This window comes from Lactuca saligna, chromosome 4 (genome assembly GCF_052625555.1).
Source record: "Lactuca saligna cultivar CGN05327 chromosome 4, ASM5262555v1, whole genome shotgun sequence".
Lineage (NCBI taxonomy): Eukaryota > Viridiplantae > Streptophyta > Magnoliopsida > Asterales > Asteraceae > Lactuca > Lactuca saligna.
In genome coordinates, this window is record NC_136420.1 from 335,400,006 (window position 1) to 335,420,774 (window position 20,769).

At 28.2% G+C, this 20,769-nt stretch overlaps 2 long non-coding RNA genes and 1 pseudogene across 7 annotated transcripts; all 3 read left to right on the forward strand.

Moving 5' to 3' along the window:
• Positions 1-3,816: 3,816 nt before the first annotated feature.
• Positions 3,817-4,876, forward strand: LOC145040192 (uncharacterized). The gene is made up of 2 exons (XR_013679875.1): positions 3,817-4,042; positions 4,311-4,876. It is a non-coding gene; the product is annotated as an uncharacterized LOC145040192 (long non-coding RNA).
• A 10,234-nt stretch (positions 4,877-15,110) lies between these two features.
• LOC145040194 (uncharacterized) lies at positions 15,111-17,554 on the forward strand. Of its 6 annotated transcripts, XR_013679879.1 has the most exons (6): positions 15,111-15,551; positions 15,636-15,700; positions 15,816-16,199; positions 16,655-16,725; positions 16,814-16,917; positions 17,042-17,554. It is a non-coding gene; the product is annotated as an uncharacterized LOC145040194 (long non-coding RNA). The 6 variants fall into 6 exon arrangements; XR_013679878.1 differs by having other exon boundaries at positions 16,655-16,917; XR_013679876.1 differs by having other exon boundaries at positions 15,816-15,891; positions 16,100-16,147; positions 16,283-17,554.
• Positions 17,555-18,979: 1,425 nt separating this feature from the next.
• LOC145040971 (putative 2-oxoglutarate-dependent dioxygenase AOP1 pseudogene) lies at positions 18,980-20,145 on the forward strand (annotated as a pseudogene).
• The last annotated feature ends 624 nt before the right edge of the window (positions 20,146-20,769 follow it).

A 20,769-nucleotide genomic window follows, 5' to 3' on the forward strand; every position in this document is an offset into this window, starting at 1 on the left:
AGCCAGGTCAAAATAATAATACAAAGGTGATAAGAGGTTCTTGACTTTTTTTTACTTGTTGAATGAGTCATATGAATCACTCAACCGTACTTTTAGCAAAATTTTGGTGAATTCTCATTTGAATACATCTTCCCATTTCATTGACATGCTTGGTTTTTGGATAGAATATGTTGACCGATAAGATTTCAATGCTTAAATTCATTGTACATATCACAATAAGTATTGAACGACTTAAAATTCTGCATTTGACTAAAAATGCTTTATAAGGTAATATATATATATATATATATATATATATATATATATATATATATAGAGAGAGAGAGAGAGAGAGAGAGAGAGGATGGTTCAATTAAGAAAAAAAATAGTTAAGAATAGGAAATCATTCTCAGCCAATCATTTAATCTAAGCATAAAATGATACGATGTCAAACTTGTAAATATTACAATAACCTTCAATATCAAATACGTAAGAGTAGAGAATTAGATAAAAGTTCAAATTCATTCCTAATTGATCGATCATCATTCAATTTCTCATCCAACCTTCAAAAATCATCCATATTTCTACAATTAAACCCTCATCAACGTCATCAAGTGTTAATCAATTATTGATATTCTTCAATTTTTGGTTCGTCAATAAACGAACCAAAAATTCATTTTTGGTTCTTTTAGTCTAACCTTCAATTTTGTTTGAATACGCTCATATCTTCAACATCTACGATTAATTATACTTCTATCGTAATTAGATCAACATCATCGATAATCAACAAAAAATCTATTTCATATCATTCATTCAACATCGATCATTACATAAAACTTCAAATTTAAGGTTAGAAAAAAATCAAATCGTTTTTTTTTTTTTTGAAAAATTTCATATAATTCTCTATCAATCTACAATGTTGTAAGATTTAAATAGTCAAAGTATCATGTTTTTAACATTTTTTAAAAAGTTAATTTGTATGCACTCCAACTGTTTAATGAAATACATAAACTAAATTACCACATTATATTCATATATGAATATGTTTTTTCACCTGAATAAGTATATGATTATTAAAACACAAAACAAAAATGCAAGTTTGTATGTTAGTCTTATATGAATAACATATAAAGTTATATATATTTGTGAAAACATCTTGTAATATTTATATGTAAATATCCTATCTAATATTCATAAGTGAATATACCATCTAATATTCACAAGTGAATATATACTATATAATATTAACATATGATATACCATGTAATACTATGTAATATTCACCTATGAATATATCATCTAATGTTCATAAGTTAATATATATCATCTAATATTCACAAGTGAATATACTATCTAATATTCACATACGAACGTATCGTCTAATATTTAAATATGAATATATTATATTTATTATATGCTATATTCATATATGAATGATACTTAAATTGTAAAAATAATAATAATAATAATAATTTTTATTTATAAGTGAATAACGAATATACTGTAGTAAAATCTAATTCATTTGTATTCACTTATAAATAACGATAGCTGAAACTATAAAAAAATATTTTATTTTATTTTAAAACTATATTAATATGTATGTCTATTTATAATGAATAAGCAATTATGATTTTAATTTATATAAAAACATTTTTCGATAAAAATAGTTCCTTAAAAATAAAAATAAAAAACAAAAAAAAATTGTTTTTTTATATATTAAGGTAATGATTAACATAGTTTGAGGAAATATGTTTTGCTGGAAAACACACATGTATTTCTTTCCTATTTCCGCCGGTACGATGAAGGGTTTTACCGGAAAAGTAAATGAGTGGCTGAGAATGATTCCCTCATTTTCAATCTTTTTTATTTTCTAATTTGAGCTTTTATATATATATATATATATATATATATATATATATATATATATATATATATATATATATATATATATATGTATATATATATATATGTATATATATATATAGACACACACACACTAGTTGTGTACCCGCACGATGCGGTGTCGGAAAAAAAAATGTTTCGGCTATTAGTTATATTCGAACGTTTTTTTTTTCAAACTATGTGTTTCGGCTATTAACCTTTTTTGGATGTTTTGTTTCGGCTATTTGTTCCTTCAGACATTTGATTTTGACGAAAGTTTTGTTTAGATGTTTTGTTTCGAGTAGTAGCTTTTTTAGGACATTTTGTTTACTCGACATTTTTCTTTGGACGTTTTGTTTCGGTTATTAGTTTTCTTCGGCCTTTTTGTTTCAACGGTAGTTTTCTTTGGATGTTTCCTTTCGGCTATTAGTTTTCTTCAGACATTTTGTTTAGACTACAGTTATGTTTGGTAGTTTTTTTCGGCTGTTAATTTTCTTCGTACATTTCTCTTTAAAGAAAGTTTTCTTTGGACATATGGTATTGGGTTTTAGTTCTCTTCTGATGTTTCGTTTTGTGATAGTTTTCTTTGGACGTATCGGAAATTTTGTTTTGGCTATTAGCTATTAGTTTAAACTTTAAACTTTAAACTGGAGGTTTATTCTTTGGACGTTTTGTTCTAGCCATTAGCTATTAGTTTTCTCATGATATTTTGTTTCACAATACTTGTTTCATTTCGGTTATTAGTTTTCTTCGGAGGTGTTCTTCAAAATATAGTTTTCTTTGTACGCTTTGGATTTTGTTTAATCTATTAGTTTCTTTGGATGTTTCATCTATTAGTTTCTTTTGATATTCCGTTTCACTTATTAACTTTTTTTTATATTTTCGTGTCGCCTTTTGTGGTATGGTTCGACAAATAGTATATGGGCAGCAATTAGATTTTGTTCTATGAATAGTTTTTCTTTTAACAAGTCATGTTTGAATATCATATTAGTACTTGGGCAACTATTTATCATATTAGTATTCAGGCAGCTACTAATATATAGTTATTTTTTAGGTTAAATTTTGAAAAGTATTGTATTTGTTGAGACATGGATTATAAAATCTTTGGTAAGCTATTCAAGATTTATTGTAATCATAATATTATTATAATTGACATGTAATTTATTTAATTCGCATAAAATAACAAATTATTTTCTCCATGAAATTATTACAATTAATTTCTTCATAATAATCATAATAAACAAAAAAAAAATCTTAATACTATAAGTATTATATACAAAAATATTATAACTATTATTAGAGAAGAAATGTCATATAGATCTTATCATTAGTATACGTAATTCTAACATGCTTTATAGATTTCATATATTTTGTCAATCTTTAAATTTCTTTGTTTATATATTTAAGTGTTGAAAATACAATACCTATGTACGGAAAACTCTATTTTTTAACACGATTATGTTTGTATTTTATGATTTTTTTGAAAGAAATGTTTTGTTATTAGAAACATATAAGCTAGAGACCTAGACCCAACTAAACCTTTCAACGTGATCAGAAAAGAGAGCCCTATTAGCCTAAGGGAAGCATTAGAAACTGTATCAATTAGCCTTTCCAGTTTTCACTTGAGATTTGTGACGTATATTCTAATATTTTTTCTACTTTATTTAACTTTTTTTTTTTTTTTTTGCTACTCATATATCATCACTATAAATAATCTTAGTTTGGCAAATTATTAAAACTAAATTAAGCACTATAAATAAAATATTTAGAACATAAACTTATATATATTTGAAGATTATATGTATGAAGTTTAAAAAACACAACAATATCGTAAAAGTAAATATGAAAAATTTGATAGTTAAAAATTTGAAGATAATAATACCTAATGGAACATTATTTTAATTCATAATACAATTGTAGTTTTTTTTTTTTTTTTTTTTTTTTTTTTTTTTTTTTTTTTTTGCATTTAAGGTTATCCGACTTGATTCATGACAACTTTTACTACCAATGATAACCATCCTCATTTTATTTTCATTTATTAGAAAAATGACATATAAAATTTCACCTTATCCATTGAAAGAGATGCAAATACATAAAGCTCAAGGAAGATGCATAATCAATGTCCTTATGTTTGTACCAGATGAAGAAACCATACAAATACAAAGAAGAATCAAGATCCTAAGTAAGTTGCAATATTTCTGGGTACAAAAACTCAAACGTGCTTGTTATGTTTTCTTCTATTTTCTTCATTTTTATAAAAACATAATGGTAAACAAAATAAACATAAGATCAGAGTATGTAAACAAACATCACAGAATTAACATCCACAAATTTATTACACACGCAGATCTATATGATATAGACATAGACCTGTAACCTACACACACAAATCTGGAACATATCAAACGAAAATGAGAAAATACAACCAAAAAGTTTTTTGTTTTGCCCAGATCTACGGCTTTGGAACGTGTCTACAACAACAAAAATGTAAAGATGAACACAAGTAAGAAGAGAAAAATGGCCGCTAGTGATGGCAGTGGGAGAAGGCGGTGGTGGCGGCCGTAAAGGATATTGAGATGTGAGAAAGTGGACGTGGCACAACAGAGAGTACTGTTCTGGTGACTGGTCTTCAGGCAGTGGTTTCGACGGCTTTTAAGAATTCGACGGTGGCTGTTAGAGGTCACGAAGGTCGATATGGTATGAAAATGATGATTAGTACTAATGATGGATGGAGGTCAAGGCGCATATTGTAACGAAACATATTGTAAAGGCGGCGTTCGAAGGTAAGAATGTAGGTTAGTAGTGGGTTTGTTGATCGGAGAGGTGCAGTGGATGTTGTGATGGTAGGTGGTCTTGGTGGTGATCGTGGTGGCGGTAGGTTTTTCACAATAAGGTAAGAGTGAAAACAAATTAGGTTTGGAAAATATAGGGTAGTGTTCGTAAATGACTGATTCATCAATCGTGTGAATGAGAATGGGTTAAAAAGCTTTAATGTTTATACACTATGCCTAAATAATTGTAATTGTTTTGTGATTGGTTAAAAAGAGATGGATTGTCATTAAGTTAATCCAAACCATTCAATTATAATCCAAAGGCTGAAAATTCATTTCCTTGTTATTTAAAACAATGTATTATTTTTTTTGGGACCCACAATTATATATATATATATATATATATATATATATATATATATATATATATATATATATAATTCTCAATGAGTGTTTCCTATGTATGAATCATATTAGATATAATAAGTTTTTGATTATTTGAAGTTAAAAAATAAATAAATATATCTACTTATTTTTATGTACTTGTCGATATAGATTCGAATTTCTTTATGTTTCGATGTAAATTTTGTATACGTTTTCATATTTATTTTTATGTATAGTGGGGTTACATATAATACGTTTTAATTCAACGATGTAAATTGAAGTTAATGAGTAATACCGACTTTGTATACTTATCTACTAACAAATACTAAAAATACTTAAATTTTATCCATACAATCATTAAAATTCTAAGTTATAAAAATAATTTGAGTCGACGCAAAGTAGAGTGGACAAACAACTCGTTGTTTACTAAAACGGCAAGAGTCATTGCAAATATCTAAATAACCACACGGCTATGATATGTGTCATTCAACAATATTATGAGTAGGTTTAATTTAAATAAAAGAAAGTTAAAAAAAAAAAAAAACAGTTTTCATTGAATTATTGACACTTTGTTTATGTGGACTCGTGCTCTATTTCTCCTTTCCCTGGTTCAATCAGTTTGATATATATATATATATATATATATATATATATATATATATATATATATATATATATATATATATATATATATATATATATACTAGTCGTATACCCGCGCAAAGCAGCGGGCGGCGAATAGTTTTTATCGACAATTAATTTCTTTTCTGCTGACAATGATTTGTTCCGGTTTAACGATTACTTTGTTTTAGGAAACATTCCACATTAAATGTATTGACAAATATCACTAAGTGTTAGTTTCAATTCAATGATTCGTTTTTTTTCTAATGGTTATTAGTTAATCGTTTTCTTTCCAACGATTATTAGTTCATTTAGGTGAACAATTTCTTTGCAACTATCAGATCAAATCATTAAACCATTAAGTATTAATCAAATTACAAAACACAAAAGGATCAAATTAAATAAAATAAAAAATAAATTACATAGTAAGAACTCATTTCCAAACCAGCGACGTTGAATAGTTTATCTCCAAGAGCAGTTTATATTCCAACGAATAAGCAGCGAACGTACATGGTCAGTTTTGCGGTTTTGGGTATGTGTTTTTAATCTATTGATCGAATGTAAAAAAGAATTTTTTTATTCCAAAGAATAAGTAGCGGACGTACCTGCAAAATACAACAGGTGGTGAATGCGAGGTGTTTTTGTAGTTTAGCTCCGAGAAAGATTTTCCTTTTGGTGATTGTTTTATTTTTCACGGACTTCAAATAGTTACTCAGTAAAAACAGTGAACAATTTCATAGTGCCCTTATGTTGACTATGTTAATAACCTAACAGTTAAATGAAGATTAACATACGTTACAAAAAACTATGTTATTACAACAAAAATATAAAGTTATAAAAACTATGTTATTTTATTCATCTATTTTACCATAAATTAAAAACAAAAATATAAAGTTAATTTAAAAATATTTTTTGAACAACAAAATCAAAGTCATCATTTAAAATCTAAACTGGAATAATAACTTTTGGAAGTTAGAGATAATTTTTTTGAATTCAGATTACAAGACAAAAAGTTGATATAAAAGAAATGTTAGATATAAGTTATCATATTATATTAAACTTTACAAAACGTTTACTACTTTTGCATAAAAAATATTATTTAAAATGTATAAATTAATATAAAAAGAGCACTACAAAATTAATTGTGTACCTTGTTCATTCCCTTTATTGTTTATTTATTTAAAATAATATAAAATCTTTTCATTTTATCTACATGATAAGCACCCGTTTGATGCAACTTGTATTAACCAACGGGTTTCAAAACTACAAAATGAATAGTTGAACTTATTTTTTATGCATACTTCAACATTAATCTTAGTTGAAACATAATTTATAGTAGCAAAAAAAATCTCAACAACTCATAAAGTATGTTGTTATTTTATGGAAAACAAATACCTACAGACAAATCATTTCCGACAAAAAACTCATTCAAGTAACTGATTCTCTAGGGAAACTTGTTTAATTTTTGGGTCATTTAAAAATGAAGAAAGTGATGAACTTGAGGTTTTCATTCGGTATTCTTTAACCACTCTGTACTCAAGCTGCAAGAAAATACAAATATTAGACACATTAGTTGGACAAAAGGAAAATACACAATACATTGCAGCCTACTTATGTTTCATTACACACATAGATATTGGCCTACTATCATTTCACCAAAAATTCACAGGCTATTATAGATTGGCCTACTATCATTTCTTTAAATTAAACAAATGTTTTATTCTTTGAAATCCAACAAAAGTATTAATAAAAATTTAAATATGCATTCTCGTTTCTTTGAATTAAGCAAATGCTTTATTCTTTGTTTCTTTCATTTGATACACTAAAAAAAAAAATTCAATACCAAGATAATAAATGGTTAAATACCCTACGATTGTTACATTAAGCAAATTAATCTACTGTGAACTTCTTCCTGAAGCTTTTCTTCCCAAGCATAAAAGATAAAAAGGATACTAATGCTACTACTAACTTCAGAGCAACTCCCTCTTTCTACAATGTCATACATTGTCACATATCAACATAGAAAAGAAACATGAGTACCTTTCCATACATGTAATATAAAAATATTAAATGACTGATCCAAAGTAACTTATCGATAGTAAAATTTAAAAAAAAATGTTTTAAAGTCTATATTTATTATTAAGTATTGACTTGTCTTATTCCTCATGTCTACAATTGAACTTTCAACACAAAAAACATATATTAAGTATGCCTTTTAGATCTTAATATTCAAGCCAAAACCATTTGACATAGAATGCAAACCTTACATTATACATAAAACACATATACATACACACACAAACTTACAAAGCACATAAACGTACAAAGGAAGAGCATGGGTGGTTTTCAATATGCACATAATGATGAAGAATTTGCAGAAACCTCTTAAAACCAAATTAACATGGAAATTAAAAAAAAATCATGTTTATTTAGTTATCAGTTTGTAAACTAAATCCCAGCTTAAATAACTTAAACTAGGTAAAAGCATCATCTAACCCGTTCCTTTTTCCTATACAAACATAAAAACTGTGATTTGATCATTTTGGGGTAAACCCTAGGAAAAGACAGAGTTTCAGAGTACATGTCTGCTTCTTCTCTAGGATTGCTTATTCTTTAGATTTGCTTCTTCTTCATAAACCTAAAACCAAAGAAAAAATAGCCAGTGAAAAAGTAAAGTGATGAACAAAAAGGAGAAAAAACTAATGGAGATGAAAGTTCATAGAGATTTACTCATTTTCATTGTTATTCAGCCCAATAGTTTCATGTGGTCCTTCCTCTTCCTTCTGTCTCAGACCTAGTCATCGAAGATTTCTCATTATTACTTCTCCAAACATACCAAAGAAACACATGAGCCACCAACAATAAAGCATGCAAGCCACAAAACAGTATATTAAAAGAAACTTTTATATGAAACAATCTAAATAGAGAACCTAAATTGAGTTACCATAAATTTCATGAGAAAAAGGAGATATTGAAAACATTTGAGAGAAATTGAAAACCTGAAGAAACATAGATTTCGTTGGCTGTTAAAGAGAGATGGTGGTTGTGAACGGTGGCGATATGAAGTAAGATGGGGATGAAGGTGGTCAAGAAGATTTAGCCAACAATGACTTCATAGTTCATCATGTACAAGATGAAAACTTTTATGAGAAGACAAATCGATAACTAAAGGATAAAATCAATAGATGAACCAGAGACTCTAAGCATCAGAGCAAAAAAAGATGTTAGCTTTACTTATTTGGTGTAGTGAAGTAGACAAATCCAAACCTTTACTCACAAACCCACCACCTTCTTATTTATGTTCATCATCTGCTGCTGCAACAAAAACACAACATCATTTTTCACTAAAAATCATACGAATACACCTAAATTCAGAAAACCTAAGTACACGCATGATGAATATGGTCAATATAAAGGGCATCAAAATTCAAAGTAAATGATTAGAACAACTTGGGAGTTTAGGCATGGAAATCTGAGATTTGTAGTAGAAAGTAGTTACCTCATGGCATCTTTTCCACCTTCATTTTCATTTTTCTGTAACAAAATAACAAAGTATTAACATCTTGTCCTTTAGAAAACGAAAATCAAAATACATAAAGAAATTGTATATTTCCAACATTCTTTTCCAAATTTAAAGCAACTTTCAGAGTATTTGATACCAAATAAAAAAATTCAATTCCAACAACATTGATGTTGACAGGTAAAAAAAAAAACTAAGTTGCAGATATGCCAAAGGCTACCACATACTAAACTGTTTTGAGATCGACAGAGGAGTGATAATTGCCAAGATTCGATTCCTTTTGCCTAAATATAGAGTGATACGAGGAGACCGCCAAGACTCGGGCCTCAATACACAAACAAACACACAGTGGTTACCGGTTCCTTGCCCAAAACAGATCAACTCTATACGAAACCTTTTAGGCTTACAACATCAACTCAACCACTTTTGAGTTGTTTCATTTTAACCTATAATCACGTTTAATTTCTTATTTTTCTCACATTTTATTACCTTCTGTGATGATAAACTTTCAGATTATGTTTTCACCAACTCAAGTTTATCCAGAGTTGCTTCATGGAGCTTTGTAGTTCCTTTTTTAGTGTGTCAATCTCTCTTGCTTTTGGATCTGCAAGCAAAGAAGTCTGAAATATATTAAAAAAACTGAGATGATTTCCCAAATTTCTAGCTTGAATCTAGAAAAATACTGGAAAAAACAAACTAATTATCGTTGATTTTCCACAGTTGTAGCTTGAATCTTCAGAAAAACATGTAAAAAAAACAAACATATCTTTGATTTCCAAAACTTGTACCTTGAGACTCAAAGAAGTGAGGCAGGAGGGTCGACTATCGATATACACAGTGAGTTAGAAAGAGGATTAAAAAAAAGAGCTATGGTGAGTACTTTATAGAGATGGGTTCCATCACCAAAGGAATCGAACATCGACAAAGAGTTGAGGGTCGTTGCAGCATATTATGATGAAAAACCCAAAATAGGACAACAAAAATCAAGAAACCTGTGGGTAGGAAGGGTAAACTTGAGTTGCTTACGGAAATCGTTGCTAGATGGGTTGGAGTCGTTGTAGCATTGAGAAAAATGAACACTTGAGGTGGTTGAGTTTGGTGGCAACAACGAGAGAGAGAGAGAGAGAGAGTCTAACGACATTAGGGTTTCTGTATTTCAAAAGACATGAAGAAGTGGGAGAGAACAAAGGCACTCAGAAGATGGAGGAATCCAAGGATCAAAGGAATTTAATCTTATGTGCCTTACTGCCTTCAATATATTTATGTTGTTTATATTTAGCTTAGATATAGGAAAAGTTCAGCACTTTTGTTGAAAGATTATTGCAGATTTATAAGGAATTAAGTGAGTCAATCAACTGGGAGATGGAGATAAGAGGGAAAGATAAAGGAACCGGGTCAAAGATCTTTTATGTATCGTATTAGCTACTTGTATACGTTGTATTATTGTTTGTACGATTTAATCTAATTGGGTTAATTCATATAATTATTAATATTTTATTGGTAGTGACTTGTACTATCAGCTTAATGGTTTGGACGTCTTAAAAAAATAATATTATTATATTCAATCTATTTATAGAAATAGTAAGATTTCTTTTATAAGATAGTATATATATATATATATATATATATATATATATATATATATATATATATAATACTATTTCTTTTGTCATGTGTTACCATGTTAGGACTTGTAATTAATATCATGCTATTTATCAATCTATTGATTCTCTATTTCAAATTTTAAAATTCTGATTTTAAATACATTAAACCGTGGTTTCTACGGTTATATATATAGGGAGTGGTTCAAATAAGAACTACAAAAGATTAAGAACCCTAAGAACATACATTTAATAAGTAAATATATATTGTGAATATTACCATATATGTTTAAATTATAATTGTTATCTTTTTGGTAAAAAAATGGCAAAATTGTAATTTTTTTAGTCTAACATTTTCATTCACACATTCAGTTATATTTTAATACAAATTTTATATAAAATACAACTTTATACAGTCCATTTATAACTTAATACATAAAATTCACAACTTAATACTATCCATCTTATACTAATTATCAAATTCAGAGAAATCAAACCCAACTCTACCACCACCACCTGCACCAACGTTGCAACCAACCTTCCTTCCAAATCAGATTTGTATATATAGTCACGTAATGACATGTTAAATATTACATTCATAGTTTATTAAACCTATTAATTCACTCATTTTGAATTTAATACAAGATAGTTATAGAAACTAATGCATTTATACACACAAAATAAATATATATTCATAAGAACATTAATACAAAAATTCATACATAAATCATTCGTATTTTTACACAAATTTTATAAAAAAAATCAAAGCAAATTTCAATTAATTCACAACTTAATATTATCAATTACTGTTTACTACATAAAATTCACAACTTAATATAATAAATTGATAATTTAGTACATATAAATATCATATTCTTAACTTAAAACTTACATTTATACCTTTTGATCTGGAGGCTAGTGCTTCTTTCAAAGTTTAATTTAGACAATATTCACACTTTAAATTTTATATAATTAATTTAAATTAGAGAAAATCATATATGTGTGTAATGATTCTTTCTTCTCATATTTTAGAATAAAACAAATTCATAAAAAAATCATAGTTTATTACATTCAAATCACAGTTTAATTTAATCAATTCACATTTTAATACATAAAACTTACAGCTTAATACGATAAATTTACAATTTAATACACATAAGTTAGATATTCACAACCACATTCTCAACTTAAAGCCTATATTTTTACGTTCATATCTGGAAGCATATTTGTGTATTAAATTGTGAAATTATTATATTAAGTTGTGAATAAAATTTACAACATAATACATAAAATTCACTGTTTAGTACAATACATTCACAGCCAACTTACAAGTATAATATCATATTTCAGTGTATAAAAAAACTTATTCACAGTTTAATACATAAATAAGTTATCTCATATTTCAAAAGCAAACATCAAAATAAAAAAACATATACATGAATAATAAATGAGGATAACTTATCTGAAATCATCGAAGAATCAACGAAGAAGATGAAGATGAGTGAGAAATAGAACATATCCTTACTCTACCACCACCACCAACATCCAATACCATCAACCATATCGACCACTGATCATCGGTACCAACACCGCCAACATCCTTCCCACTAAAATCATATCTGGATAAAAAAAAATCAGAATTCACAGTTTAATTCAACATTTCAGACACTAATTCACAGCTTAATTTAACATTTCAAACACTAATTCACAACTTAGTGCATCAAAAAAATATGCATTCACAACTTAATGACTTATATATTCACAAATTAATATATAAAAAACATATATTTATAATTCAATACATTACATTTACAACTCATTTAAAGATATAAAATTCAGATTTAGATTAAAAAAAATTAGAATTTACAGTTTAATACAATATTTCACACACTAATTCAAAATTTAATTCAATATTTTAGACACTAATTCATGGACTAATGCATAAAAAATCATAGTATAATATACATTTTAAACACTAGTTCAAAACTTAATACAAAAAAAAATGCATTCACATTTTAAAACTTATAAAAATAATATGTTTGTAGTTTAAAACTTATAAAATATCATGTATTAACACAAAATTTATTAAAAATTCACAGGTTAATATAATAAATTCACAGTTTAATACAATAACTCACAACTTAATATAATAAATTTACAATTTAGTACACAAAAATTATACACATATTCATATTCTCAACTTGAAAAGTTACATTTATACCTTCAAATATTGAGGTGAGTGCTTATTTCAAAGTTCTTTTACACACTATTCACAATTTAAATTTCGCATACTTTATTCAAAATTAGATAAAATCATATCGGTTTTCATAATATATTTTAGAAGCAAACAAAATATTTATAAAAAATCACAACTTAATATTAGTCAATTTATATTTTGACACAGTTAATTCACAATTTAATACAAAAAATTCATACATTAAGATAGTCAATTCACAGTTTAAACAGAAAATTCACAAATTAATAAGTCAATTCATAGTTGAAAACACGAAAATCACAACTTAATATAAAAAATTATCATCTTAATACAATAAATTCAAAGTTTAATAAACAAAAAATATGCACTGATAACCATATTATCAACTTAAAACTCTTAATACAGTCACTTCATAGTTTAATACACAAATTTCATAGCCTTTACTATAAATTTACAGTTTAGTTAAAAAAAATACATTTACAACTTAACGGCAGTTAAAACTAAGGTTCACAAAAATAGACAAAAAAAAAAAGGGAGATTAAAATATTAAATCCACACCTTAACAGAAAGAAAATCAAGAAAAAAATTGCATCAGGGATGCACATAGAAAAAAAATTACAGATTAATACAGTCAATTCACAACGTAATACAAATAAATCGTAATTTCATACAAAAACAATATTAATATGTTAGCTCAAACACTCATTCACAATTTAAATAAATTATGACTATTTAAGTGGTCACCCAGTCAATAAAATTACTTCCAAATAAATTGTGGTAGAAATTATCAATTAACTAATGAAATCTACTTAAATAGTATATTAAATAGCTCAGCTATGTGGTTAAGTAAACTAACAGAGAAAGCAAATTTGTACTAATTTCTCTAAAACTAAAATACTTGTAGCTATTTTAACCAAAAGAGACAACACCAAAGAGCTATTAAGTAGATAATAGATTATGTATAAAATCAAGAGCTAGTAATTTTTATAATAAATTACATTGACATACCTGAAATTGAAATTGAACACAACTGTACTCATGATGAAGAAAATCACATGTTTTTTTGATTTTATTCCTTGTCATAATCCATTGTGTCACTTAACAATGATCTTAAAATTTGATCGAAAGTTTTATTTAATTAACAATTGATATTTGAAGTCTATCAATCATAGTTAAGGAGTTCGATAGTATACCTTACCCACTTCACTTCTTCTTTTTTCTAAACTGGAGTCTTGGTCGCCAGATCTAAGAAATATTCCTGATAGCAACTGAAATTCACTTTAGTCTGCTATTCAGATTCAAACTATTGGAGAAGGGAGATTGCGGTGAAGAAGAGGAACCGCGGAAGTAAAGGTTGCGACTGGCGAAGGAAGAACAGTGGTGGTAGATTTTAGCTTGATCTAAGAGTTGTTTGTAATCGCTAATAAAAATCCATTTTACACTTCGATTTAAATCTTAGATGTTGGAGAATAGAGACATCGGTGAATAATAGGGGCAACACCAGTGGAGGTCGCAATTGCCAGAGAAGGTCGGCAGTCATGGATTTTAGCTGGTGGTAGAGGTGGCAAATTGGAAAGGGAAGGTTGGGGATTTTTGGAATGATGAAGAAGAAACAAAGTGAACGACTCAGGAAAAGGAAAAGGGCTTATGGAAATTGGGTAATAATTTCACTTTATTTACAGTAACCACACCGTTTATTTTAATTGGGTTATAAATAGGTGGTTCTTAGATTCTTATTCTTTTGTGGTTCTCATATATATATATATATATATATATATATATATATATATATATATATATATATATATATATATATATATATATATATATATATATATATATATATATATATATATATATATATAAAATACATTATAAAGGAAATCTCACTATTTCTAAAAATAGCTTCAATATAATAATAATATTTTTTAAGAAGTTCAAAACTTTAAGCTTAATGTACAACCAATTATAATTTAAATAATATTACAATTTAAATGAGATTTTATCGTCTAAATTTATAAGCTGGAGGTATAATCACATAATGCACAAATTTTATCTGCATACCAAATCGGATTATCAAACATATACATATGTAATTTGATTTTTATTCCTTAAATATCTCAACTTAACCGCTTGAATTCATCTGTAAATTGAATCGATCAAAGTTGACCCTATATTCTCTCGCCACCATCGAATTGAATCAGTCAACAAGAGATATACGTTTCATAGCCTCTCATTAGTCATATCTCAAAGAACCCTTGCCATTTCTTCTCTCGAAGGCAACAATATACAAGAATCTACTCTCTTCATCGCCTCTCACTACCAAGAAAAAACTGATTGAACGATGGTGATTGTGGCTAAAAATAGTTAAATCGGCTTCAAAACCATTATACAAAAAGCCAGGACTCCCACTCGAAAGTAATTTTTTCTGAAGACCTTTGAAAGATCCAATTTTCTTTTATCTAATTCAAGGTAACTTCATTCTACTAGATGTTTCTCACTTCCATCCGCTTTTTTTCCCTGTCAAAAAATTTTGTTTTTTTACTATGTTTCAGGATCTCAGATGTCACTTTTCCAAGGTAAAAGACTTCCCCAATCTTTCTTTGTGGATTTTTATTGGTTGATTTATGTGTGTAACCGATTTTGTGTGCTAAATTTTGTAGGAAGATTCAAAAATCAGAAAAGGAAGAAGCTGAAACATGAGTTTATTCAAGCTTCATATTTACAGGTTTGTGTAATTGAAGAAAGATATGGATTTATGTTTAATTTTTTTAATAATGGCTAGCATTTTGTGATTTAGTCACCCTGATTTATTTAAGTACTTGCTTTCTGGTGTCTTGTAGGGCATAGAGAAACGGTTTGAATATGGATTCGAAAATCAACTACCCACATTTGTTTTGCATCTAATCCATCTGCTAGGTTTATTTCAGAAAATGGATTAAATAAGGCAAAAGCATATATATTTGTTTTATTTGTTTATTAGTAAGTGCTGAAGTTTCTCAGATTTTCCAAGAACTTTTTGCATTGATAGTATCTGTTTAACTCTGTATGTGTATGTGATTGAACTTTGTTTGTGTGAAATTTCTTGTAAGGATTTAAATATGTGTTTTTTGATGACTTTTTGTAGGAGAAAATCAAATCTTGGATCATTGTTTTGCTATCTGGAACACACAAGCTATCTTTCACTAAGCATTCATATTTAACATAAACATAGCTAACTGATTCAAGTAAATCTCGATTTTTTTTCACAATCATTTTTAAAATATCTAATTTTGGTTGAATTGTGTTTTTAACTGTTTCTGGAGTTTATAGCATAATGGTCTAGGAAGATGTGTAGCCCATGAAAGATCCTGCTCAAGCTTGTAGATAGACCTACTGAAAGTCACAATCCTTAAAAGAAAATTGGTTTATTTTTTTCAGCCTTTTGTTCGCATGTTGACTCACCAGCTGCCATGGGATTCACATTGTAGCTTGAGATTTAGATGTTTATGTTGGTTTTCGAGTTTGGTCTTGGTGTTACTTTTAACAGCAAAAAATATATATTTGATTAATGACTTATGATATGATGAAATGTATCATGTTTCAAGAGTTGGGTCGAATTAAAGTGTTTTTTTTTAAGTTTAGTGTAATTTTCTCTTAGATATATGAATGTGTAGTTTATAATTTCGTTTTTGGTTTGCAGGGGAAAAAGGTTTTAATATTCAGGATGAAAATATTTTATTTAAAGAATCTTTTGACTTTTTTTGACAGAAGGTAACATTGTTAATCAAGGATAGTGTATTTGGTAAAAGCTTGTGGTTATTTAGAGTATTATATGTCTTGTGTGTGATATGTGTGTCAGTGTTTTGAAGACACATCTCCAAGGACGTCATGTTATGCTTTCATGGGGAATTTGGTGATGAAAAAGATACAGATATGGCTTATTACCAACCTACTTTTAACAAGGTAATATTTATTTTTAACAATTTGTATACACTTTCACATTGATCTTACATTGTCTAGAGTACGTGTGAATGTATGTGAGTGGCGGTAATTGTTCCACCAATTCTAATAAGCCTAACTTGCGCAGAAAGTTAAATATGAAGGAGTTGGTTTAGTTGCTTTGAGTGAATGCTTGAAGATTTTTTGAATAAGAAGACCCAAATCGGTTATTTTGCCCATTTCTTCCGAGTCCACCAATAGGGAATGTTTTTGGATCCATGGTATCTTGAAACCCTTCTTGGTTCTTTGTGATATTGAGTTTGTGTAGAACTAGGTTGAAAATTATATTTGCATCTTTTATATTGTCTATTTCAATTGTAGTGGCTATGGTCTTGGGTGTTGAACTGTTGATGATGAGAATATACTTACACTCTTCAAATATGATCCATCAGGCACTTTTTTATTTGGAGATAAGGTGTGTAAATATTTGATGGGTTTAAAAAGACATAAATCCATGATATGAAGTTTTATTTTTTAATTAATCTTTTAGGTGAGAGATGTTGGGTTGAATGAGCAAAAATTGCTGATTGTTAAATTTGGGTTTTGATGGAATGCTCTCAAATTGATCTTGTCTGATCCATATTATTTATTTGTTAGTTAAATTTATAGCATAAATGAAAATTTACTCTTAATAAAAATTGCTAATTGTCTTTTGTCTGATCCATATTATCCATTTGTTAGTTATATTTACAGTATAAATGAAAATTTAGTTTTAATAAAAATTGCTAGTTTAATTTTTCTCTTTGAGTTTGTTCTATAATTTGTCCATTTTCACCATACATAGTTTAGCTAAAGTGATGAGATAGGCTCTAATTTTTTGATAAAAGTTAGTATATCTAGAGATGTTGGAGTTGTACCAAGGTTATTATCTGTGATTAGAAAATGCATGATCATTTATATATTGCTTAAATATTTTGAAAGGTAAATGTTTGAAGCCCCAAATCCTTCTTAATTTTCTTAGTAATTGCATATATAAAAAAATCATTTGTAATAATTACTTTATTTCATAAAATTCTTTAATTTTGTCATTAGATAATACAAAGCGATCATACAATTCCTTATGTATGTTATATTTTAAAAGATTATGATAATATACAACGCATGTAGTATTATATATGTGTGTTAATATGGTCGTTAAAACAAAAAAAAAACATCCTAAATGTTTGTGATGCATGTTTCAATCAATTGAACATGCCCCCATACCTCACCCACAACTCACCATTATCACAAAGAAACCAAAACAAATTAAACAGCTTAAAAACTCTATTGGCATAATTTGTGATTAAATTCCAACAATGGATGGTTAGTGGTATAACAAATATTTAAATATATTTATAAATGTCAATAGAATAATGACATGTAACAAAGTAGACGACAACAACCATAGACATGAATTATTATTATTTTTTTGCGTAATTTGTATCAAATTCTAAATGTAAATTCGAAAACCGAAAACTATTTCCTAAAATAACATATAATATGTTTTCTTTGTAATATTTTATGTTTCTAAAATGGAAACTAATTGTAGAAAATAAATTATTTTCCGAATGTGCTTAAAAATTTATTCACCACCGCAGCTTTGCGCGGGTACACAGCTAGTGTGTGTATATATATATATATATATATATATATATATATATATATATATATATATATATATATATATATATATATATATATATATATATATATATATATATAATTGTTAATCGACCCACCATCACCATAGGTTACGTTAGGCTACAAGAAATATGTTCTTAGGTTCTTACAAAATTAACTAGTATTAAATATTTCTGATTAATCTATGAAGTAGCTGCCAAATTAAATTCTTTTTTATTCAATTTAAGAATAAAGAGTCGACGTACATAGCCAAAAGTATGTGGATTCTTAAAATTGGTTGTTACGTTAGATTATGGTTTTCTCGTTGGTTTATGTTTTTAACAAAGATAAATCTTTTATGAATGCACTATAAAAGAAAAGGTTTTAGTAGTTAGAAACTCAGTGAAGAAGAAAGATTCAAACGAAGATGGGTTCAGAAACACCATTTCAACTTCCTGTGGTTAATTTCTCAGAGCTGAACATCCAAAATTCAGACGATCTTATATGGGATTCTGCAAAAGCCATAGCTCTTAAAGCCCTTCAAGAATACGGTTGCTTCGAAGCATCCTTTGATAAGATCTCACCCGACCTTCAAAAGTCTGTATTTCATGAACTGGAACAACTTTTCGATCTCCCATTGGAAACCAAGCAAAAAAACACCTCCGATCGTGACTTTCATGGCTATATAGGACAAATCCCATTCATGCCCCTCTATGAAAGCATGGGCATCGACGCACCTTACGTCCTAGAAAAAGTCGACAACTTCACCAATCTCATGTGGTCACAAGGGAACCCTAAGTTTTCGTATGTGCATAAACTATTATTTTGTTTATTAACTCAAACTTTAATTTCAAGATACGTGAATGATAAAAGCTTACAATTGTGGTATGCAGGAAAACAATCCAGACTTACTCGAAGAAGCTGTGGGAATTGGATGAAATGGTGAAGACAATGGTGTTTGAAGGATTGAATTTGGAGAAATACTTGGAAGACCACTTGGAAGCAACGAATTACCATCTGAAGGTGATGAAATATCGAGTTGCAGATCCAAGTGAATCTAATATGGGATTAGATTCTCATGCTGATACAAGTATCCTCACCATTCTACATCAAAATGGTATTCAAGGGCTAGAGATTCGAACAAAAGACGGTGATTGGATTACTGTAAATGTTTCACCGAATTCATTTGTTGTCATGGTCGGAGAAAGCTTTAACGTAAGTATATTCAATTCATGAACTCAGGGCAAACTTACTTACACACCTGCACATATTGAAAGCAAATTTGTAGTAGTTCATGTCGTAAGTATATATATTAAGTTCATGATGTTGGCGATGCAGGTTTTGTCAAATGGGCGATTGCATGCTCCATTCCATAGGGTGGTGATGAATGCTAGCAAGACACGAATTTCAGTTGGTTTATTTTCGTTGCCAAAAATTGGCACAACCGTGAAACCCCCAAAAGAGATGGTGGACGAAGAGCATCCATTGTTGTTTAAGCCTTTTGATTACGGAGAGTTCATGGAGTACTTTTGTATGTCTGGCGTAAAGAAAGACACATATGGTCTTAAGAATTATTGTGGCTTATTGAACTGAAAATCTTGAGGCGGATATTATCTCGAAGATTTAAATAAATGATCGTCCTCTATGGCTCCATAATCATAAAAGTACCACATATGTATGTTTTTTTTTGTGAAAATTAATAAGCTTTATGTTCTCATTTCACAATGTGCAAAGCGCTTTATCATTTAGAAGATATTACAAAAAATATATTTCGAAGTATTTCTAATATATAAAAAACTTATACTGGTTTATAATGCTTAATTCCCTTATGTGAGGTTACACCAATGTCACACAAGGGTCCAACTAGTTTACAACAATGTAACCAGGGGCAGACCTAGCATGCATGGGTACCGAGGGGACCCGTTTCACTAAATAAATTTCGTCTACTAAATGTAGAAAAAATAAATAAATAAATTATCTGTTCAATATAAATTATATATTAGTTTAGGTAAGAAATTTCAAATAGAAAAAACATTATAAATGGTTCCTATGGTTTCTTCATATCTGAATTTTAGTTCCCGTGGTTTAAAAACATCATATATGATCACTGTGTTTTTAAAACTTTTGACGATTGGTCCTTATTGCTAACTCCGTTAAGTTTTGTTCGTTAACTGGAGAGTATTTTCGTCATTTCACTAACACAAGGACCATTTATCA